Source organism: Cupressus sempervirens, chromosome 3 (genome assembly GCF_028749045.1).
Source record: "Cupressus sempervirens isolate cs-2001-9-10 chromosome 3, ASM2874904v1, whole genome shotgun sequence".
Taxonomy (NCBI): Eukaryota; Viridiplantae; Streptophyta; class Pinopsida; order Cupressales; family Cupressaceae; genus Cupressus; species Cupressus sempervirens.
In genome coordinates, this window is record NC_143120.1 from 532121957 (window position 1) to 532148099 (window position 26143).

At 34.4% G+C, this 26143-nt stretch overlaps 2 pseudogenes; both read right to left on the reverse strand.

Annotated features, from left to right (window-relative positions):
- Nucleotides 1-128: 128 nt before the first annotated feature.
- Nucleotides 129-18446, reverse strand: LOC149567510 (subtilisin-like protease SBT3.9; annotated as a pseudogene).
- A 3069-nt stretch (nucleotides 18447-21515) lies between these two features.
- Nucleotides 21516-26143, reverse strand: part of LOC149567511 (DNA mismatch repair protein MSH2-like) — a 73339-nt pseudogene continuing 68711 nt past the window's right edge.

Sequence of the window (26143 nt, forward strand, 5' to 3'; positions counted from 1 at the left end):
TCTTTTCCTTCATTAAACTTTATCACAACGCATATAAGAAATATTCAACACAGAAGCCCAAACAAGGTCAATGTTGTATCAAATACATCCTTTATACATGACACTCCATTTTTTAATACAAAACATTCTCATACACACCAAATAGTAAGCTCTGACTGTCAAGAATAAAGACAAATCAAATCATTGCCAATAAGTAAATGATTTTACTTCTAAAAAAATGATTATTAAATAATCAATTTTGAATCCATTCAAGAGTATAATATATGCGATGGAATTTTGAAACACCCAACATTAGGAAGACAATCCTTTATGAAAATCAATCCGAATAAAGATGGGTCCCACAGTATTTATTATATCAATAGTGACATGGTAGTAGTGCACAAAACATCTCAAGGTAAAACTAAAGATGAAAATGAGTACAAGCATACAGTTGACTTACCTTAGACAAGCTTCACCTTAGAGAAATTCAACAACACGTGAACTAGAAATACTAAAGCTATGGGATGAGAAATAGATTTTAAACAGTGTGATCAGTGTTTGGTGTTTGTATTACCCAAATTGCTTGTGAAATTTCAAATTTAAATACAAGAGAAGAGGCCTAGTTTATAAGCAACTCAACTAAGGCAAAGGATATACTAAATGCACTGCAGACATTTCTAGACTTGGTTTCTATGCTGAAAGGACATCCATGAGAGGTGTGTTTCAAGAAGCCTGCTTATGATAGTCAAACATATGCAATTGAAAGCAAGTGTAAATGGCATATCATAAAACAAAAATGAGCAATAGACATAAGAATTTTTTTACATGATTATTCAATTCAATAACAAAGCAGGGGAATACATTCATTGCAACTTTCGTCAATATGAAGATTTCCATTTCTTTTTTGTTACAATGTTGACTTATAGTGACCCCAAAATTGTAAATAATTATTTCTCTCAAATTGTACGACACTTTTATAATTATATTTAACAAGAAGAACAATGTTTGTACTAAAGAATATCCAAGGTTAAGTTTTAGAGGCATTCAAAAATTTCTTGTTTTGCATCATTGTTTCATTATTGAAAGGAGACATTATCATTTGATATAATGTACACCGATCAAATTGGTTTCATAGTAAATAAATCATATTGCAAAAGGGCAAGAAGATTGCTATTGCTTACCTTTAATATTGTTGGAGACAAAGAGCTAGGTCCTCTAGAGGAGAAAAATGCAATTTGTGGAGTAAGTGTCATTTTGATAGCTATCTCTATAGCGGCTAGTCTCAAAAGTGGAGAACTATAGAGTATCAATATCAAGGAATTTTTAGTCAAAGTATTTTTTTAAAAATATTTTAGTTGCAAATGCATGGTGATAGCTACCTTTTTTCCTATGTAGAAATTACCAATTGATTACCTTGATGTCTGTATGTAGGAAAGAATACTAGTGCCCACTTCAAAATCCATGTACACATGGAATAATAGGGGAAGAAACTATAGTCTTGGTTTTGATCTAAGCATAGATCACTTCAATTCCTTGGGCATTGTAGACACTAAGTGTTGTAGCACTGCTTGGCTTTTGTGTTCTAGTTTGGAAGCACAGAACAAATTTACCTTTTGCTCAAGTAGTGTACACTAGAAAAGGTGCACTTCTCTAAATCATTCTATCTGAGGTTCTCCATAGATTGGAAAGCTCGAATGCCGACTTAGAGCTCCCTAGTCATGGAGTGCAAGGGGCATACAAATGAATATATAGGAGCTCTCAACTGAGCCTTAGAAATATAGCCCTTGCTAGTAAACCACAAAATGGGAGATTCTTTAGACAAGAGCAAGAGTGCTAGTGTCAAAGAACTCTTAGATCATGCAATGCAAAAATGAAACTAGATTAGGATGAGATGCACAATGCAAGCTATGCTAACAATGAGATGGGAATGTTAAAAATCCAACTATTAATCTATGTGATCTAATTATTTGCAAAGGAATCAAAGTTAAACTAAAATGCAACTATACTAAGAATGCCATATGATCTTATGCTAATGTGATGGAATGAGAGAATGAGACAAGAAATGAGAAGTTCTCCACAAAGCTCCAAAGCAACTTGTTAGAAAACCTGCAGCATAACAATATTCAAATGAGGATGGATCCTTTGAGGGGGAAAGCTCTCTCCCTTTTAAAGATGTATGGATGGTGGAGATCAAGATGAATATGGTGGATGATCAACGGTTGAATTCGAAAATAGGAGTGATCCATGTGCGCACACACAAGTCAACCAATAGAATATAAGTTGACTTGTCATATGAGACAAAAGTCTCACAAACCTTTTCTTTTAATTGTAAAATAGAAAAATGACTTTATGTGTGCACTTTAAGTGGGTTAGAAGAATGGGGTCTTTTATTTAATTAAAAGGAGACATGTTCTTTTAATCAAATAATGAACTTAGGATAGCATAGTCAAACTATAGGTTATAATCAAATAAATTGATTATTAGCAATTTGGTCTAGGTAAATGATTAAATTAATTTAGCCAAAATGCTGAGAAGGGGGCTAATAGTCTAGATGACCATTTTTAGGTGATTACATTTGCCCCTCTTTGACTAATGCGTGATCGATCTGGGAACACATTATGTCAAAGAAAATCGAAGCCAAGTAGGCGATGATAGATATAGATATCTGTTCCAAAGAATGAAATGCAGAAATAGATAGCAAGTCCTAAATGCACAGCCTGATAGCGGTAGTACTGAACATTAGGAAGATGATGTTAAGATCCTAAAAGAATTTTAACACCTAGCAAAGCGAATAGGTTGAGAGCAAGTGATAAGGTCAAACAAATGCTCCTAAGAAATATATAGCTGTAACAATCAGCAATAGAGTATTTCTGCCCCCTCGGGATCGAAATTGAAATGAGGTAAGGGGATGCAAAAAAATGGCTAGACATGAGCAAAATAGAATAAAGAAATGTCCAAGATGATAGATAGATGATTAGAACCCAAGAATGACTATAAGATATTGATAAAATGCCCCAGTTTGACTAGAGTTGACCTTGAAGGATATGGCATAAAAATTAGGTCAAATCGAGTAGAAAGAGGATTTAGATGTGAAAAGGTGAATAGAAGTAGATATGAAGTATGGAAATGATGAAGACATAAAGAAATGAAGATGCCCCAGTGATGATTTAAAGATTAGACCTCAAAAGGTCAGCTAACTGCTTAGAAGAAAGTAGAATTTTAAAAGACAATTTTGACCATCAAGATGAACTTGAATTTGGATTTTGATCCCGAAAATGAATCTAGGACATTGAAATTATTTAAGAGGTCAAAACTTTATATAATGTGATGATAAGATAGAAAAGAGATAAAGTGATAGATTAAGAAGGTGAAAATACATGAATAAGAAGAAAGTAAAGAAAATATATGAAAGGAGTTAGCCGATATGTCCACAAAAAGATGAAGAGAGAGCTCTCCCCATATGCAAGAATGCAAGACTAAGATAGAAAATGAACCTAAAATGCAAGCTAATATGCAAAGTGGTTTACCAGCAAGAAGTGCAACATTTAGACTCTTAATTTCATCATTGAGCATTGAATAGGGACATCATGAGATCATACAACCATCACTAGTATAACTATGAGGATATGAATATGATCAATATTAGATAGGTATGTGGAAATCCAATCTAAGCATCAGAGACATGTAAGTCAAGATAACTACATGATTAGATTCCCTAAGTTTAATTTAGCAAGATTACACATGTATCAAGGTATAAGTACCAGGATAAACCCCAAGTGTGGTCTTCCAAAACAGTCAAGGATGATACATTTATAAGTCAAAGTGTTAAATAGGACCAGCATAAATGCGTACAACACTATAGAAAAACAAAAGTATACCCACAAGCAGAAATCAAGAAGACATGCCACATGCCCCCAGTCTTCTAGTCAATGACATCCTTGAAAGACTATTAGGGAGGTAACACATGGCAAAGAAATCATCATAGACAACACACAAAGTAGATAAATGTCAGCATAGCTCAATCATTTAAGTGTTAAAGTGCATGTGTGTAAGTCACTTGGCCATTTCTTCCAGACTTGATTCTGATAGTGAGAAATATTGCGACATCGGAGACCGTAGGTAAACTATCTGTAAAGTGTTGAAAAACACTTGATGTCAAGGTGGGGGAAGTGTTGAGAAACACTATTTTGTGAGTTGTCAAAGAAACCCTAATGCACAAGAATACCTCAATAGGCTAAGCAGTTGTGCCCCCAAGATGAGGACAAGAAACAATTCCAAGCTAGGAAATGTGTAGTGAAGTGGATGGTTGAGATTGATAGACATAGGTGCAAGGGTTTCAAGTAGCGCCTATTTCCAGGTTTTCACCACTTGACAGATTTTTTTTTTTTTGGTGATACATCAAAGCGCCTTTTGCTAGGTTTTCACTAAGATGATCATTTTTTTAGGGCATTTTATGATTTTTAGGATTTTTTCAGCATCATATATGATTTTTTTTGGAATTTTTTAGAAGGTTTTAGATATCACTAGTTCTCAAGAAAGATCACATCATTTTCTCCCAATGTCTAGCAAGGTATAGGATATGATGGAGCAATGAGCCAGTGGATAAGAAAAGATGGATGAAAAAGAGTATGAAGCAAGTGAAAGTGATCCTCAAGGACTGACTCCTCAAGAGTACCCAAGCTAGGGAAAGATAGCCATATGAAGCATATTTTGGATAAGCAATGGAAGTAATGAGAAAGATAGCATGTAGGATAAGCAATGAAGCCAACAAGTGAGATAGCATGAAGTGTGTAGTCCAAAAGAGTAGCCATGTCAAGAGACCTATGAGAACCATGTTTCATTTATTATGATCAAGACTAAGGGGTCAACTAGATAGTATAGCAATGGGATAGAGCAATAAGAATAAAGCTCAAGATAGAGGCTATGAGTGAATGGGAGAGCACAATAGAAAATCTGGTGGATAAGATAGCCAATATGCAAAGATAGCTCAACATTGTCAAGATCAAAGAGAGAAGAGGGGATAGATGGATGATGGAAGAATTACGCATGACGCCTGTTTGCCAGGTTTTCATCATGGTACTTATCCAAGGTGCCACAAGAAGTAGTTTTCACCATAGGATAAATTTATTTCTCTTTACTTTTGCTACCAAGGTGCCACAAGAAGTAGTTTTCACCAAGGCACATTTTTTTATTTTTTTTGAATATTTAGAAAGAGCTCAAGTTGTTTGTAGATAGTGCTCCTATAGAAAAGATAAGTCATGATAAGCCAAGGCCATAGAAAGGTATGCTCAAAGATGTTGATAGGGTGATGAAAGAAAAATGGTAGTAGAAAGAGTATATGGAGGATCAGAGTTCATGTATGGAAAGTAAGTGTAAGCTTTAGAGGATTTCATGAGGATAGCTGAAATATTGGACAAGATCAACATTGACACACACCTTGAAGGGTATTGGAATGATGTAGGAATAATGGATGAAATAGCTTGAGATTTAGATGTATGAGCTGGTAGAAGAGATTTGGAAAAAAGTGGAGTAGAAGGCTTTGGAATATTTTTAGAAATATTTTTGCAAGAAGATGGAATGGAAGCCTTTGGAAGCTTGAATGTCAACTTTGAAGTATTTTCAATATTCAAGTCTTTTAAAAGAGACTTGGGAATCCATATAGCTTTAGATTTTCCTTTCGATACTTCAAAACACATTTTTTCAATAATGGGTTTAGGAACCCACATTTGCTTTGATTTAGCTCTCTTAATAGTTGACCTTTGCGGTCTCTTTTTTGAATTCTCCTTCTTAGCATTCACATGTCGATTAGATGGGAGATAGTGATCTTCATTTTTCAATGGATTCTTATGTTTATTCTCACTTCCAAAGGACTTGGGATTTATGGATGAATAAGGATGATATGACTGGTTTAGATGTATAGATGGGTGAAAAGTCATCAAGGATGAGTGTCTTTGTTGATCTTGAGGTATTATAGGAGAGCTAGGGAATGAGCTAGGAGTGAATGTAGGAGATGAAGGAACGTAAGGCCCCAATATGGATGGAAGGTTTGAAGGCTTTAGCTCTAATGGATGAGGACCAAGGATAGATTTAGAAGATGCAAAGGGATAGTGGGAAGGGATATCAACATCTTTAGAATGAGCAACATGGTCAAAGCCATCAATAGACTCATGATTACCTTTGATAGGAACAACATTTTTAATAAAAGCACTTGAAGCTTGAGCACAATTTTGAAGTGGATGTGGAGAAGTAGAACACGAGGGGACACTTTGATCTTGACAAGTAGCTTTGGATAGCATATGAAGAGAACTTTTCTCATAATTTTCAATAAGCTCAAGGGAGATAATGGAAGTTGTGTCTTCATCATACTTAGGAGGTGGATAAGACATAGGATATGGAGGAGTGACATTTTGAAGGAGATGAAAGGGTGCTTGATCTTGATCTTTCTTAACATTTATAGCTTTTTCTTTTTGAGAGTCCTCTTGACATGAAGCCACTTCTAAGGACAAGGGAGAATGAAGAGTGAATGGAGTAGTGCTTGGATTAGGCATAGTAGTGTATGAAGGTTGAGGATGTTTAGGATTAGTAGCATGGAAAAGGTTTGCAGCCAAATGAAAGTTAGCTTGAGTTTCTTTTAGAGGTAGCCCTTGAGGATACACGTAGTCAATGTGGAAAGCATTAGGTTCCTTTTTTGATAGAGGCATGTTGGAAAGATTTGAAGTGTTGGGAGATGCACGAGTGTTGGAAGAAGTGGAGGTATCAAGGAAACCATCACTAGACATAGGCTCATTAATATGATCTTTCTCAAGAAAAGTATCCTCATCACATGAATCATTAGAGGTATCAATAATTCCATTATCAATAAGATCTTGGATTTTATGTTTTAGCTCAATGCAATCTGAAGTACTATGCTCATTATGTTGATGATAAGCACAATAGTTATCCAAGAATGGGTTTCCATATGAGCTAGACTTAGGTAACATGATGATCTTATTGCCAAGAAGTTTTTGCAAAGTGTCATCATAAGAATTTTCCAAGGGAGCAAAAGTTCTATTAGAAGTATGTCTACAGTCCTTTGGTTGTTTCTCAAGTGAATAGAATGCATCCATGTCTTCATTATTATCTTGGTCAAAGATAGGTCCATCATGAAATTTTGGCATAGGCTCAAATAAGGTATGACTTGCTTGTTCTCTAAAGAGGTCTTTAGATCTAGAAGATGAAGACATTTGATGTCTTGAAGTAGAGCATGTAGACCTAGAAGAAGAGGATGACCTCAAAGAATGTGACTCACATGCATGTAAAGACCTTAAGTAAGATTCATGTAATGATGCAATTTTCTCCTCTAACCTTTTCTCAAGTTTAGACTTCATTTCTATCATGTGCTTAGAGGGATGAAGGTAAGAAAGATCATTTGTCTCTTCTAGTTCTTTGTATTGTGCATATAGATCTTGAAACTCTTTAGTGATATGGAGGATATCATGATCATCTAGATTTGGTTCAGGTTTGGTAGCACAAGATTTGAATTCCATAGTTTTAGATGCAAAGCCAAGCATAAAAGAACCTAGAAGATAACTTGATGTTGAAACTATAGGAGGTAGAGTGTTCACTTTCCAAGATAGTAGAGAGAGATTAAAGTGACTTGTAAAACAATATGTCCAAGAAACTTACGACATAAATGACTCAAGTCAATAGCTAGGCAAGATGCCCAAATAGCCAAATAGATAGAGCAAGCAGGGTGACAAGTAAACAACTCTCCAACCCAAGAGTGTAGTCAAGAAATCAAGGTAACCATTTCATCAAAAGAATAACTAGCAAGTAGACATAGACCATGAAGATAGGAAGACCATGAGTACTAAGACCAAAGATTCACTTTAAGCATGTTCAAGCACTAGAGACATATAAAAGAAAAGTCAAATGATGAGACTCCTCTTAGCAAGCAACACAAGAAAATTTTTGCATTTGATGTTTTGACTTGGTTGACAAAGTTTGACAATAGTTGATAGCATAGCAAGTTTGATGTTCAAAAGCAATTTCTTTCTAAGCAAGATAGTGACACATGGAGTAGTCTTCAAACAATCAAGCAAGGGACAAAGCAACCTTGCATGATACAAGCATATTTGAGGTCTCAAAAGAAAGTTGTATAACTATCATCACGTGTATGTTCAAAACATTTTCACTGGTATAACACATTCGAGAACACATCAAGCAATATCTACCTAGAAGTCATGGTTCATTACTCAACAACTTGGCCCACGCTTGATGCTCCTTTGCCTCACATCAAGTGGTTGCCCACAAGAGATATTGGCTTTGTCATGGAAATGCCATAAGCACAACCAAGGGAACACATATGGTGAGTGTAAAATCTTGGGGTGATCCGGGTAGTCCACTAGGATCGATCCTTGCACCAAGAAGTTAAGTGGCTAAAAAAAGTAGTTACTAACTTAAGGTGTTTAGATAGGGCTTCCATTCATAGTGTTCCTCTTGCTCCCAATTATGGGACACCTCACCTTGCGATGAGTAACCGATCTCACGATCACAAGAGTACCTTAAGCATTCTTGCCTAGTGATCTCCCTATGGTCGAAATCCCATAAACAATCACACTAGGCGAAGACAAACACTACGTCTACCAAAGTTTTGTGTCCTTGGTAGCCTTGAGTTTATAGTGGGTTGGAAGAGCCAGGTAATCAGCTTGTCCCCACTTGGGTCGTTCCTCTCAGGTTGTCCGAGAGCAGGCCCTCTAAAGGATTCTAAACTACACAAAGAGTGGATCAATTTTTGGAAGTCAAGATTTTTGATTCACCACAAGGGTGAAGAGCATACTCTCCTATTCCAATCATTTTCTCCCAAACACGCCAAGAAGATTCAATTGCCTCTTACTCTTGAAACCAAATGGTAAGTCAAGATTTCTGATTCACCACAAGGGTGAAGAGCATACTCTCCTATCACCAAAAGATCTCAATCGTAAGTATTAATGTGCCTAAAAAAAAATAAATAGTATATGCCACACATGTAAAAAGTAAAGAACAAGAAAAATTGGGTTTTTATGCATTGGGCAGCCCTACAAACAATGTTAGTAGCCCTTGCGCATTTGAAGCTTTGACATGCGTTCTTTTTATGCAATGTTTCAATTTTTTTTTTCATAAGGATGGCAACCTATAATCACAACTTGTTAGAACTAAAAGTTAGTATGAAATAACATAAAAATATGCAATAAAAAGTAGTGAGTTGCCTCAAAAATCCAATTTATCTTCCAACCAAGTGCATGCAAAGAAAGTGCAAGTTAATCACAAATGCTCTCATTTTTACTCTTTGATTTTGACCTAGTCAACAAGATTGGACTTGTTTACTATGATTTTTTATCCAAAAATAAAAATAGAAAGAAGAGACCCCTATTAAAAATCAGAGAGCTTTCCAAAAATGCAAAAAAAATTTAAAAATCTCTTCATTTGCGCTCTAGAGATCAATTTTGTCAAAATAAGACAAATTTATCAAATCGAGTTTTTGATCTTTAATACAACCTCAAAATTCAAAATACAAAGAAATAACCTCCATTATAATTGAAACCCATTTCTGAAAAAGTAAGTTTTTTAAAAAAATTCGCTGATTTGCGATCAAAAATGGCTTTTTATGAAAAAAAAAAGAAAAAATTATAAATTCCGCAAATCAAGTCAAAATTCTTTGAAAATTTAACTGAGACATTTAATACACATACCCAACCTGCAAAAAAAAATTCAGAACCAAACTCTAAGCGGTTTAAAAGATATGATTAAATCTTTAAACCAACTAAATTTTTGGCCTTCAAACCAATTTACTTATGGTTTGGCCTTAAAACCAAAGTGATAATTTTACAAAAGCATTTGATTAGATCCAATATGCTGCTGTAAAAAACCAGAGATGAAAAATAAAAGCAAATGGAGCTAGAAGCTTGATTCAAGCCCCACGGTGGGCGCCAAAAATGTACACTCGAAAGTGTCCCACTCTAAACTATCCAAACAATTCCATGAGTTGGAATGTTTGGATGCCGGCTTAGAGCTCCCTATCCATAGAGTACAAGAGAGTATATTTCAAGTTCAAGGGCTCTCAGATGAGCCTTAAAAATACTCTTCTTGCTAGTAAACCATGCAATGGGAGGTTCCAAAGACAAGATGCAAGAATGCAAATGTCTCAAGGAGTTCCTCAAGAATGCAATGCAAATGAAAATTAAGCTAGAATGAGATGCAAAGTGGAGCTATGCTAAAACATGTATGAGAGTGTTAGAATACCATTATTAAGCTATGTGAGATTAAGCTACATGTAAAAATAAAAGCTAGGCTAAGCTAGAATGCCATGATGCCATGGATGAGAGAATGTAGACAAGAAATAGAAGTTCTCCACAAAGCTCCAAAGAAATCTATTAGAAAACCTGCAGCATAACAATATTCAAAAGATGGATTGATTGAGGGAGAAATCTCTCTCTTTTTTAAAGATGTACGAACGATGGAGATCAAGATGAAGATGGTGGATGATCAACGGTTGAATTCGAAAATAGGAGTGATCCATGTGCACACACAAGTCAACCAATAGAATATAAGTTGACTTGTCATATGAGACAAAAGTCTCACAAACCTTTTCTTTTAATTGTAAAATAGAAAAAGGACTTTATGTGTGCACTTTAAGTGGGTTAGAAGAATGGGGTCTTTTATTTAATTAAAAGGGGACATGTTCTTTTAATCAAATAATGAACTTAGGATAGCATAGTCAAACTATAGGTTATAATCAAATAAATTGATTATTAGCAATTTGGTCTAGGTAAATGATTAAATTAATTTAGCCAAAATGTTGAGAAGGGGGCTAAAAGTCTAGATGACCATTTTTAGGTGATTACAAGTAGCATTAAGAGAGTTTGTTTCACAAGTCCTATAGATTTATTATTCCTATGAGAACCATTACTTCATTCAATGTGAAAGTTAGCAATAAATGTTAGAAGTCATACCTAGCTTGCGAGGCAGTAGCATCCCTAGAAGCAATGTTTTTTACATAAACAAGGCTATACAACTTCCCCATAAGCTTTTTGGTATACAATGCTTGACCCTATAGGACAAAATATGCCTTATATTAATGCCATCAAACTTTAACTTACTAAATTAGTAGAGAAAGAAAATTGATTTAAAATTAAATTGTGTACATGTTTTTTGTATCAATCTTTCCGATCAGATTTCATGATTCATCATTAGGATATTATGAATCATAGAGGGGTACAAAAATTGTGTACAAATTTAATCCAAAGATAGCTTTTTCTATATAATGTGGATTGTGGAAATTTATTATTATTGATACTAAGTATGAATGATCCAACTATATTAAACATCTTACACAATTTTCTAAATAGAGAAGAATGGGTGTTTAACCTTGAAGGTTTGATTGCTTCCAAGAATCAATGTAGTAAGGAAACTTATGTTAATTGTTTTTGCTACTACTGTGATTAACCAGGGAGCTATATTTGTAACTGTATCCAGGTAAGGTCCAGAGTTTCCAGCTAAACCTTTTTCCAAAGCATGAAATGACCCAATAGAAATTGCATCATCAAAATAAGCATCTAGTGGAGGTGGTGATCCAAGAGACACAGAGAGCACATCCACACCATCATGAATTGCATCACCAAATGTAGCAAGTATGTCGACTAAACTACAATCACCAGTAGCCCAACATACTTTGTATGTTGCAATGTGATATGTTGGGGCACCCCCCCCTCACAGATCCTAGAGCTAGCCCGAGAAAGCTCACATTATCTACCAAATTACCCATTGTTGTTGAAGAAGCATGAGTTCCATGACCTAATGCATTATGAGGTGACAAAAATTCTTTTACATTGCTCCTATTTAATGGCCCAAATTTAGCTTCATATGCTTTAATATACCAGCATGCACCGATGATCTTCCTGAACCATAAGCTCTAGTCAATAATGAATGTGTAAACATAGAATTTGACTACTTAAAAGAAGAGATGAATAAAACTATTTACAAATAAATCCATATTTTTAGGTGAAACTCATGAAGTATGACTTTGTGAAGCATGGCTCACATAACATCTAGGCCTAAAACAAAACTATAGTATTTTCACAAATATTTGAAGCTAACCCTGGCAATAATTTGAAAAATTACAAGATCTATTGAATAAACTTCACCCCCTATACATTAGACTTTATGAATAATGAGATGCCTAAGATATACAATATACCTATCACAATGTGATGTATTAAACAACTCTCCTTTCTGACATATTTCCTTCCAATGGGATGGTATTAGCACCATGTAACTATCGTCAAAACTTTGAGATTCAGGGTGTCTTGTTGGCTATATTGCCTAGTTTTGGTTTGTACAGGTGATATTGTAGCAAAAAATGTAACTAAAGTTATTATAATAGGTAAATAGTAGTTTTTAGATTTTGGGATTTCAATTTTATAATGGAGGAGTTGTTCATTTTTTATCTTATGACTGGGAGACCAATTTTGGGATTTTCTTTTTATGAATGAGGGACTCAACAACCTTCATTTAATGAATTGTATACAATGTATATGTACTTTAATTTTCAAAATAAAAATATTTTTTAAAAACCTAACCATAACTTGAAGAAATCAAAAGAAGTTGAAGTGTTCAAGTGCAAGGAAATCAGTTGAACTTGGAATCCATCTGATAAACTGATAGTAATAATTATAGACATATGCAAGAAAAGAAATGTTGCATTATACATGATACATAGCTAGTGGAAACATTGAGTCACTAGATTAGAAAGTATAGGCATCATCCAATGGATATATTGGTAGCTACTCATTGCTAGAAACTTGGGATACAAAGTTGCAGACTTTCTAGAATGGGGCCTTGATTGGCTGCACATCTTGGTTCTTATCAAGTTGTATTGGCTTCTTTGGCTCTACATTCTATTATGTTGGTAGGCTATACCCATAATGGGATGTCTTGTGAGGCATGATATTCAAGGCATTGTGTATGAACACATGCTTCTTTGCTTTTCAAGAGATAGGTTATGTTCCTCTTAGCAAAGTGGATGAAGTTATATGTTAGTCTGCTCTTTTTTGTAGGAAAGGATCTAAATACTTGGTAGAGAAGGTGAATTCCATGTGGATGCAACAATCTTCAAGGTTTATATAGTCACCACCACATATTTGGCCTTTTGCATGCCTTGCTGACCCTATCTGTATATGCTAATTTATTTGGAGGTCTTTGCAAGGCTCTTCTTTGTTTCACTGTTATCAATGGGAACACCTCTATTGGGTTTTTTTGCACATCATTTTGGATTCATGACATATGTTTTCATTGGTCAATGTGTGTTCAACTTCTTTCACTTCTAGTAAATATTGTTGTATTAAGCTTCTAAGGTGGTGTCACTCTCATGAATTGTAGCTTTATTCTAGGTAAACATGTTAACAAGGCACTTGTACATGTAGCTTTAAGAATCCCCAAATCTGATGCCAATGGAAAGTTGCGCTCAAATCCTAATTAACTCAAACTTGATCCAAACACATTGCTGACCAAAACCTCCTTATCCAATTTTCTTCCCTTGCCTTGAACTTTCACTCTTAGTCCAATCTTTTTTCTTGATTATAACTTTCTATGACTTCTACAACTTAATCATTTTCTTCAAAAAATGAAGTAGGAAACATACCAGATCTCAACTAGATTGAGGAATTCTTTCATCGAAAAGGATTGAAGCAATGTCAAGGAGTTATGATGGTTACACGCAAGCATGCACACCTCCTTTGTCTCTATCACTACCTTCTTGAACCATTGAATTTCACCAATGTTCTTGATCTCATGACATACACCTGATAAAGGGTACACTAGATGTGCATGTAGTTGGACACAACCAATTTACTTGGTTTCTCAATGAATATATGTAGCATTTTTAACTACTTGAACTTCATTAGAAGAACATTCTCCTCAATGTGCTCTCTAAAAATTTGTTATTGGAACCTTGCATCCTTACATTTTCTTGAGCTAGTGATCACCCTAAGGAAATAAGATCCATTCAACATGAAATCATTTTTTTTTTTTATTGGCTTAATAGAAAATATTTCTTAGAAACAAATTACAAAGGAAGTGACCCAACATTAAAAAACTTGAATGAGAGTAGAAGTGAGAAATGAGAAAACTAAACAAGGAGAGGAACAAAAAATGACATGATCAGCACAACTAAAAATAGTGATTATTCCCAAAAGAACTTAAAGTAAGAACAACATGTTGGTGTTTTAAAAATACTAAGCAACAAAATGCTTAATACCAAGATGACAATACTCACACAATCTAAAGACTAGCCAATTCTTATTAGCAATTGTATGTGCAAAACCATTTGGGCCCAACTTCAACAAAACCATGGGTGGTTTTCTACTCTTCAAGCTCTGCAAAACCAGGGTGGGTATACCCAGGGATGATTCATGACTGGGAAACACTGTATGAGGATTATTTTAGTTTCATTCTGATTCTCATCTCAAATCCTCAAATACATGTACAATTCTTGAGAATTTGATAAACACATCCCATATAGTAGATATGGCCAAAATTCTTCTATAGATCTACAGGTGTTCTCAGCAATAGTGGCTAACTGAAGCTAAAACATTCCATGCAAACAAGTACAAGCCAACTTTGAAAATCTTCAAGAAATAAAAGTAAGATTGATTTAATTCTACATTTTGACAACCATTTGTGACACATTTCTTTTTCAGCTGGATCAAATTTGATCAGTGCCTAATCCATTAGGGTTCAAAGTCTACTAAAAATTTCTAGATCTAATTTGTTGCCTTACAACAAATTTTATCATCAATTCTTATCATAATTCATCATTCAAAATCCTTTCCACTACTATAGAAATCTTATCACATTCATCAAAGCTTTTACTTAATCCATTGAATTAATAGCAGTGATAAACAGATATACAACCTAACTGAATTGCATTCAATTGCACAAGCCTTTACTCATACAACATCAAGATAACCAAGTAATCAAAAGGAGACAAAGTTTAGAAAGAACTAATATGGGAACAATTCATAATTTGTATTTGTTTTCCTTGAAAATTGTATACAATTTATAGTAAACTCAGAATGACCTTCACAAAGAAACACAAATCATTCTATATTCATGTATTCTCAAGATCTGACAAAGAAAATACACCACCAATTTTCTCAAAATAATAGACCAAAAATAGACTAAGTATCACTTAGAAAAATAGAATTCAGACCCTTTCTCTAGCCCTAGAATCTTACTTATATAGTGTGAGATGCAACAAGCTTCAGGCTAAGAGAAATTGACAGGTGTCCTTTTACAAAAATGAGTATATTACCCTTTTACAAAAGGAACCAGACATCTTAACTCAAAAAGGAACAATAAAAATAATAGCAGATGATAGCTGGAGCATAAAATCTTTAACTTTGTCTTTTTCTCTAACTGCTCCCTATTGGTAATGCTTTGATTTCTGTGATTGCTTCCCAGACAAAAACTTCTCTTTTGGTGGGCCATTCACATTCCTTAACTGTTGTTAATTCATCAACAGTTTTCTACCACCTGGCATTAGTAATCACCCTTCCTTCTATGGTAAACCTATTCATTTTAGTTGCAACCTTGAAAAGGGTATCAATTAGTTCATTGAAAAGACATTCATCAATACCATCTTGGAAAATGAATACCACTTGTGGAAAGTCTATAATACGATCAAAAGAACTAGACCACTCATTAAAATCTTTTAGCTTGTCATCAAAATTAATAATAGAAAGAATTAAAGAATAGAAACCACTTGTTAGCATTTTCATTTTTCTTTGAATTACTGTCAACTTCCCTGTGAAGATTTGTAATAAGTCTTTCACTTTATCCATACCTTCCTTCACAGTAATAACTTTATCTGGGAGATCTGGCTTCTTGGCTAACAAGGGTATCAACATGTCAAAGAATTGCATATATGGCCCCCATTGTTGAAAAATAGGCTCAAGCCATCTAATTGCATCCCTGCATACCTATTCTGCAAATTGTAGATTGATGAATGCATTATAAACATCTTGAGATATTCTTTTCAAAATGCTTATTCTATGATTTAATACATTTATCAAGGCATTTTTCTTGGTGTTACTGTTAGATTGGGAAACTTATGTTTCCACACTAATCACAGGCACTGGCACTGTTACCCCTATAGGTATTTCTTCTGTTTCAACCTCTGCTTCTACATTGTGCCTTCTTTCTTCCTCTTGTCTTGGTGCATGTTTTGCCTCTGTTTCTACCTTGAGTTGTTCCTTGAGGTATCTTATTTTTGTTTCTAGAATTTTAATTTTTTCCTCCAACTCTTCTATTCTTTGCTTTTGTACATGGCTCATTTTGAGCTCTTCTTCATATATTCTTCTAATATCAAGGCATTCATTGCACATTGCAGCTATCTTATCCTCAATTTTATCAACCTTTTCCTCATTCATGAGAGCAAAGTGTTTAATCAAACTTGAAATTTCTTTCCCAGTAGTGCTCTCCAATATCCACACAATCATATTGTCCTGTGCAGTCTCTTCTATATCCATCATTTTGGGCTTCTTAGTGTCAGAGGCTACACTCCATACTACTAGGATTTTTGTGTTTACATTAAAGCATGACCCTCTTTTAAAACCTTCACTGCTAGTGGCTTCATAATTGATGGCCTTGTCTTGTCTTCTCACTTGATCTGGCACAAAGGCCTTCTCAATATCCCAATGTGGTATTAGAATCATACCACTCCTATGTACCAATTCTTTGGCTTCTGCAGCAGTCATTGTTTCACTCTCAGGATCATAAGCCAATAATTTTTCAACTAATTCCTTATTCTTCTTTGGATCCTCTCCTAGCATGAGACCCAATGTGAGCTCATTTTGTTTGATTTTATAAAGAAAACTTTTAAACTCTAATGATTTAATGAAATCATCATCTTCCATGAACTTTTCAGATTGAATGAGCCTGTCATCCAATCTTGATGCTGCAACTTGTAAATCAATAGAAGCCTTCCCTGCTTCTGTAGCCCTTTGGTGAAAATAATTTTGCCTAGTATCAGCAAAATAGTCACTATTCCCAGACATTACTTGTATGGCTCTGCTTACCACCTTTTCAGGGATGTGCATTGTCTTTTATCTCTTATTTCCTTGTGGCACCCAGGCTGAAGTTGATGGTTGCTCCTCTTCTAACTCAATCTCCAATTGTGTATTTGGCTCAAGGGATTCTCTATTTACAATGGCTTCCTCTCCCTCTGGCTCATGAGGCATTTGTGACATAATGTGGTCAAAATTGTCCACCATATTTCTCAAATTATTAGGATATGGAATCTCTGTATAAAAATCCTTAAAATCAGGGTTGGTCCTCTTCAAAGCATTCTCCACCTTCCTTGTTTCCTCATATTTCGTTAATAACTCATCTACCTCCCCTGTTGCTACTATGTTGGCAATTAGGTCCTCTATAGGGATTGGCTTGCTTGAAGGTAGAATGTAACCCCTAATGCCCTTGACCTCATTTGTAATGTAATTGTCATGATCATACATCCTATAGGGCCCAGTAGCAAGTTTGTACTGACCTAAATACTCACTTAATTCCTCAAATGCATTCTTGCCTATTTCAAAATCTCCTACTTTAAAGGTTATACAGACAAAAGTAGGCTTATGCAAAGAAGGAGGGATCATTTCTTTATTCATCAAAAGAAATTGCCAAAAGAATTCAATAATAGCCAATCTAGGGGATAGATATTTAGGCAGTAGATGAGGAGACAGTGGGCATGCAAATACTCTGATTAAAGTGCACTCCATAAACAAAAAGATACTTCCCCAGTTATGATCTAATTTTTTTTTTTCATCTAAGAAAGAGGGCCTAAGCAGAGTCTTCAAAACATTGGGTGCCCTAAAGAAAGTATGATCTAATTGCCTCATGATAGCAGAACTAAACAAATTAAAGAAAACAAGGGCATCTGAATAACAAAAATCCTTATGCCAAATATGAGTCCAGAGTTGCATAGGTAACTCACCAAATTCATCAGAAGTTTGGTCAATGAAGTCCCCGCTGATGTATCCAATGTTGCTATATAGGATAAGGTGCATCAGTAATGAATAATGGTGGAACTTGAAGTCTTTCATCTCTCCCTTCTTAGCATCACAAATCTGCATGTGCATACTGTCAATGATGAAGGCCACATAATCATACTCCTTATGGTGGAAAGGGTCCTGTATATCACATGCCATTAGAAAAAGAGAACCATACACAAAATCCTCTGCACCATCACTTCCCAATACTTTGTGCAACCCATAGACTGTATTTTTGAAATAATTCTTGAACCTACTCAAAGGTAGAAAGTCTCCCACCTTTTTTGGAATTAACCTTACCTTTTTTACCCTATAAGGAATATCTGGTAGCATAACATTGTTCACAAAATAGGTTTTATTCCTATCAAACTTTCCCTGCAAATCTACAATGTCAATAGGTACATCCATTTGTCCTATTAATCCAAAGGCTTCGACAAAAGAAGTTTTGTCCAATGTGCATAATATACTCCCATTATGCCTATGGAATGTTTTGGTTATTGGATTGTAGGAATTTATTAGGGCCTTTAACAAATCAACATCAATGAATACTTTTGGAAATATCAGTTTTGTCATGTTTATGTTCCATGGGTTGCACACTGGCACATTTTCTATTCTATTCTGATAAAAGTACATGAAAAGATCGTAGTTAGTCACTCTAGGGAACTCAACATCTCAAACAAAAACATAAGGGTCTCTAAAAATATGGTCATTTTTTAGAAATAACATTTGACGACCTTGGAAGGAGTTTCAGCCAGTCTTCTGCATGCTTGTTTGGTTTTCTGACCCTTGTCTTCTTTTCTATCTTAGCAGCAATTTTTTTCCTTTTTCCCTCTGGTGTGACCTCTACAACATCATCACCCTTGTCTTTGACTTTGACTTCTTCTTCATGTATCTTTTCAACTTCTTTGTCATCCATGTTCTCTTCAAACTATATTTTGAATTCTTTCACAATAGCACAGAACACACAGAGTTCTATAACTTTCAAATTTCAAAATGGAACAAAAAACAAGCTTCTTCACAGTGGCAAATACACTGACATTCAATCAAATCCTTGATGTTTTAATCATACATCTACCAGATTTTTTAATAAATTTAGCATGCACAAGCTTTAAAACCATTTATGCAAGTTGTCATCAAGGTATATCAACCGCAACACTTGATTCTAATGTACTTTTTAAAGCTTTATTTTACTTGGCTACAGCGATTTTGTCTTTCTTGCTTACCTAGTGTGACATAATTAGTTGCTTTCTTTCAAATGACTATCTCCCATTCTTACGTTGAGTCAAACTTTTAATCTTCGTAATGCCAAAAATGCCCTTGATGGATCTCTACGTTCACTCGGAGATGCTTTAGCATACCCTAATCGTAAGAATGTAATGATGCCTTGGCACTATTTTGAAAATTGCTTTTACATTCTTATGATGCCCTTTATCCCATAGGATCTCAAACCTTTTCACTACATACTTTCATTTTTATGACTTAGACTTTTGTCGTATAAGCATAAAACCCTTATCTTAGCCTTCTTCACCTTTTACACTTATACGTAACCCTTCACACCGTGGGATCAGAAGCCTTTTGACTATCACCTTCGATCTCATGATTCAACTATTCCTTTTATGAGCACAAAACTCTTGCTAAGGCTTTCCCTTTTTCCTTTTATGCTCACACGTCCTTGTATCAGCAAAAACCCTAAAAATCTCTTCTATGTCGCTCCGCTAACTTCATTTCTCGAGACACCATAAGACTTCAAAATCTACCTTGCACTCTACGCTCTTAACTTTAACCATAGCATTGAAGTACCTTCTGGCTCTCTTTTATTAATCCTTTACGCCTTTATAGGTTACCTTTACCTCGTATGCTAAGAGAGCCTTCTCAATTGATATCCCGCTCTTACGTTTACCCTTTCTTGTAAAAGTGTAAAACCTTCTCCTTTGTCTTCTTTTATTTACCATTTTACACTTACACGCTGAGATTAAACTCATAACCATGGAGAAAGGATAAAATAGCCTTTCATTCATACGCTTGTCTTGCAAGCGTAAAGGTGTAATGACAAAATTTCCCTTTTCAAAAATCAATGACCCAAATTTGATCTTAGAAAAACAAAAAATAACCTCGTCGTTGATTTCGTGCACATATAAAATTCATACCTTAAGTTATATGCCACGCGGGCTGGGCCCATCTGACATGGATCTCATGTCTTCATCTAATTTGCTTGCACCAGGGCCCATCTAATAATTCAACATGTCCCACTCGACACCTTTACTACTAAAAAAGGGCTTTACGATTGTCTATGAACTCAAGAACGTATGCACATAATCACATTTGAACCTTACTTTCGCTCTTATGGAATCCTTTTACCCATAGAACCGTAAAACCTTTCATGCACCCTTTTAGATCAAACTTTATGCCATGTCGAGGCATTAAGCCTTTATGCTATCCATTGAAATGTATATGCGCATATCACAACTCAGTACCTCTCCAACCCTTTGCTCAAACTGCTTACTCATAACCTCGTAACAAGATTTTTCAAAGCACAATAGACCTTTACGCTTCTTTGCTTACAAAACCATTTGTATGATTGAGAAGCCTCTCGCCAAACCATTTTGCTACTACAAAAAACAAAAGCGTATCCCCGTAGAACATGAAATCCTTTACACTTCTTCGCTGCACTATAAAATAAGACCAGGGAAACAAAAGGAAAAAGGTATTCTGCTCTTACGTGAAACCTTACACCGTAAGATCATAAAGGACAAACTTTAAGCATTTTACAAATCCTTTTCAAAAAATTGAAGGGGAACCTAAGGTTTTCATATTTAGGGCATTTTCATGGCTACGTTAAGAGACCAACCTTGAGAAGTTAATAGAATCTAACAACACATGAAACAGGGCACAACTAGGGCAACCTAAAAATTTTGAGAAATAGGAGGAAAGAAAACCCTAATATGCTTAAATCAAAAAACCTAAATGATTTTTTCACCAGAATTTTAGAGTTTTTCTACACTGTGAAAAATCAGACCAACACAACATTCACTACAAATTCTAGAGATTGGGCAAGAGCAAAGAGAATTATAAGGTCTAGTTACTTTTAGAAGGAAGGATCATGCAATTAAGATAAAGAACTAAATCACTCCAAACACCACCAAATCAGAGCAAAAAACAAGAAACTTCTAGGTTTTTTATAGAAAACAAGAGTAGAATTGTCGAGATGCAACAACAGTTTAAGGCTAAAGCCACAATAATTCTTAATTGCTCACATAAAGATACTATCAACTTTGGCAATTCTTAGTGTATGGGCTCTACAATGCTAGATCAAACAATATCCAAACCAAAACAAAATCACAAAATTTTAAAATATCTAGTTCAATTTGACTCGGTTCACTTTTAAAATAAAAGATATAAATTGAAAACATATTAAGTAGCGTGATGTAAAGGAAAATAAACAATATGTAGTGCCATAGTCAAAATAAAACACCATACCTACCTAATGAAAGTTGATTTACTTCCCATGTTTGGTCCAGTGATGATTTGGAACTAGCTTTTACCCCTCACCTAGAAAATAGCCATATGATTAACATTATTACAAAGATAATAATATTATTGTAATGTAATGAAGGAAAGTAAAGATGAAAAAGTAGGCATTCTTCTGAATCCTATTTACACAATTCACAAGATGGCAATCATTGGTATGAAATTTACACCATCTTGAGCTTCAACAAAAGGATGCCTGCTCCCCTTAAGTATAATGTCTTCTTCCTCCTAATAACTCGAAGACATGGAAAACATATATTTTATTTAACAAGTCACAACCAACATAATTTTAGAGACAATTCAAATAAGAAAAATAAAATTGAAAACATATTGTTTGGAAAAGAATTTATCGATGAAGTGATATCTAGCCTCACATAAGGTGTCAGACAGCTCATAGCAAGATTAGAAAAACTAGGAAAAACATCCAGTTTAGAAATTATATTGGCAATCACTTCAAAAACTTGCATGCAACATAACAGATTAATCATATGAAACTAGAATTCTGAATTAATATTCATGAAGAAATCTCTAGAACACTTTAGATTATTCATAAAGGAAGTGATAAGTAACATTAATAATATTGTTGATATATACAAAACATATTACAAGTATTATTAATTTAGCACTTCAAGATTCAAAAAACCAAACTGTCAACTTCAAAATCAATTTTCTTTACACCTGATATGATACAATGGGCTCTCAAGCTCTACTTAAGAGTAGAGCATCTCCATTAATATACACAATACAAAAAATGGTCTAAACAAACTAAGAGTAGTGAAAAATCAAAATGGAGCATGACAATTGGAAATGGGGCATGAAATTTGGAAATGGTGCCAGAACTTAAGGTCATGCTACCATCTTATACTAACTCATCCTTAAAAGTGAGCTTAGATTTCCTGAGAGATATTGCTCTATAACAACATATAGTCTACATGTACACTTATGGACTTAGCTCAAATAAAATTACCCCATTCCCAATGATTAATGGTATCACAAATGGTCCTTTAGTTAGATTTCATAAAGGGGTAAAGGAGCTATCTTAAAGAAAACAAAAATGTAACCTCATTTTCTAGCCATTGCTGAAAAAAATATTACCATGAGGAACACTTGCCTTTCCATTACTTATACAATCTTGAAAAATTCCTAAAGAAATATGAAGCATAGAGTTAACTACTTAAGTGTTAACATAGTTTGTCATTATATGCTATCAAAGGCCTATGAGTTCAAGAACCAATTCATTCAAAATATTTCTAACAACATTTCTTTATTTCCATACAAAATCATCCAACTGGCATTAAGAAAATTTCAAATCAATCATCACCTACAACAAATTTAGTTTTCTTGCAATAATACATTCTTTTTGGAAGATTCAATAAACATGCAAAAGGAATAGCTTAATCTAGCCATTATTATTTGAAGTAATCATATAATCTTTGAGGACTTTAAATAAAAATAGTTAGGACTCAACAACGAGTAAGGGCATATGAGTTAAAGCCATAAATATATTTAAAAAGAACACACAAAATCAGAGAAAATTTTATTAAGACTATGTATAGAATTATTTCTCACAAAGATTAAATAGTAAATAAGGTAAAAAAATAGACTTGAAAAACTTACCTCAATAAATGTTGTTTCTGTCTATACCACATGAGTAACAAGTTGTCTTTGACTACTTGAATATTCATCTAATAACTTAATATATTGCTCACCAAGTCACTTAAGTTTTGCATTTTTGAATTTGACTCCATTCTTTCGTGTCTCTAAGACTATATATTGTGTATTCAACTTCTTCTATACTTTTGGTTCCTCTTCCTTTGTAATCCTAAATACATGTCCAAATTGTTTTCCTTTGTCCAATTTTAAAGCCTTGTCAACAAGAAGATCCAAATCATATGTTGCTTTATGATGTAATTTTTGAATTTGTTCTTCCACTTCATCTAGTTCACTCTTAAGTTTCATCAAAGTAGGATTGTAACCAGCTAAGATCATGTGCTCTCCATTGTCAAGTTGATCGAGATCAACAGCAGCCTCCACAAGTGCTGCAAACTTTGTCAAATGCTCTTCATTTGTCCAAAGGTCAAAGGCATTCAAATATCTTTCCTTGATCAATAAAGAAAAGTCCCCTTGATGTCATTTGAGTGAATTTTTGAGTATAGGAAATTGCATGCTTGTCTGTCACATGTACAATACCTATAGTGAACAAAAACAATCCAAAAATAGTGTTAAGTGCTTGAAAACCATAGTTCTTATCTTGTAAAATATGTGATATCTACTAACTACAAGCTTAGCATGATAGTTAAGAACAATCATAGATGAAAAAATACACCATTTAATTAGTAATTGCAATTGCACAGCACATAAGTGAATTTAGATACAAAGAATGATCAACTTTCATTCAAAAGCACAATGTCATTATTGTGAAAGAAACACTTAAGTTTAGTGCAAAAGTATCCATGTGATCATAGAAAAGAAAATACACAAACCATGTTTATTGCAAATGCATAGTATAAAAAATCAAATATATTAAAACTTAAAGGTCCTTGCCTGATAGAGCTTTACAATATCTTGTAGATTGGCCCTACCCTTCTCCAATTTCCATACAATTCAGTCAATATCTACAATTCTTTTTAGATGAAGTCTTAAATCTTGGCATATTGTTGCATCCTCAACAAATTCCTACACTATATCTAGTCTACACTTGGTCTCTTCTACATCTAAGAGAGGTTTCTTAAAACACCTATTTAACAGTCTCTTCCCCATGCCAGTAGTACATGTCATGTTCATCAATCCAAACAAGCTAAAGTTCTTGTTCACATTTGTTTTACTTTCAAGAACATTCAATGCTTATAAAGCTGCAGCATCTAGCTGCATAAATCTGCCTATGTGATAATGTTGAATGGTAAACTTTCCATAATTGTTTTCATCTACAAGAAAATCTATGTAAGAGAGGAGGGCCCCTAAAGCTCCAACAAAAAACTCTAAACTTGCAACTATGTTCTTCAATGACTCAATTGAACCTTTTACAGTGCAACAAAGATCTTGATCAACATCCCTAGACTTGAAATCAAATTTCTTCTTTTTAGTTAAGAGAACATTACAACTTGCCAATACATCATGCAGGCATTTATTATTAGTGGACTTTCCACTACCTAGAGGTAACAAGCATTTCCTAAAACCAAGAGCTATCATAGCATATTCCAAGTTTGAGTATTGGTTGTCATTAAGAAACTTGGTGATGCCTAAAGTTCTCTTTGTCAAGTCAACAAAGGCCATACCCACAAGGTAATCATTCTCATGAATAACATATTGAAGAGCAATTATCATTGGTGTATCTTGCATGTCATTACTAGCAAAGAGAATGTCCTCAAAACTGCCAAGCTTGCCAGGGGTTCTAGTTTTTGTCAACCTCCAATTTGATCCACTTCCCTCAAAAAGATGCACAGTATGATCAGTCTTCTCTAACAACAAGTTTTTAATAATCATTTCAAACATATTCCTGCTATTTCTCACACTTGAGAGAGTATCATGTTCATTACCCAACTGACAAAGAGAAATTGTGGTGTGGTAGTAAGCTTTTGCAATGACGAATGCATCATCCCCATGAGTACTATAGTAATCCTAATATCATTAAATCTTTAGTCAATTCTATGATCATCTTATCATTTTTCAACTTTAATAACTTAGATTTTGTGTTATTGGTAGAGGTTTGTGACTGCTCTTCTTTCATATCTCTTATATCTCTGTGTGCCCCCATCATTTGATAATCTATGATAGAGTGTTGAATCTTATTCAATGCCTAGGTGAATAGATGACTTCATATCTTAAAGCATTATATCAAAACCTCCATAAACCAATGACTATTTTATATGTGACTCTTGATTTGAGTCAAAGTGTAATATTTTGATACTTTTCCATTAATCAATAACTATCTATTGGACCCTCACCAATATTTAGTTGATATATAGTTGAACTGCTACCATTGAAGACTTACTGGTTTCCTTTCCACTCACTACCTTCCTCAAATGGGATGTTAGCATACTCTACTACTGCAATGTCCCCTATTGAGACTTTTACTGACTTACTCTACTATTCACAACTAGGGTTTAGATCTCACTAAGAAATAACGATATAAAACTTTCCTTACTAGGAGAGTGCCAATTCGTAATGATCAAATTTCATCATTATGCATTTGAATTACATTAAGGAATTATTGATGATTCACAATACATTTTCAACCATTCAATTCCTTGTTGCACTCTTCATCACTAACCTTGAGAAAGATGGGGAATTACTTGTCTGTGGGCCTTGGAAACCATTTCTAAGTAGACTCCCTCAAAGGATTTGTAGCACATATATCTAATACCTATCATGAGGCTATCTCCTCAAGGATTAATTGCTTGGCTATCTAAGGGACTTCAGAGAAGAGAATTTCTAATGAGGAACACGTAGGTGATAATTGGATGAACCTCATGGTATGCTTTTGGGTTTAGTTTGAAGTGGAGATGGTAAACTTCACCCAATTGGGTTTAGCATGGGATGAACCTAATCCCCTTCCCAAGTATCTACTTGTACCAAGA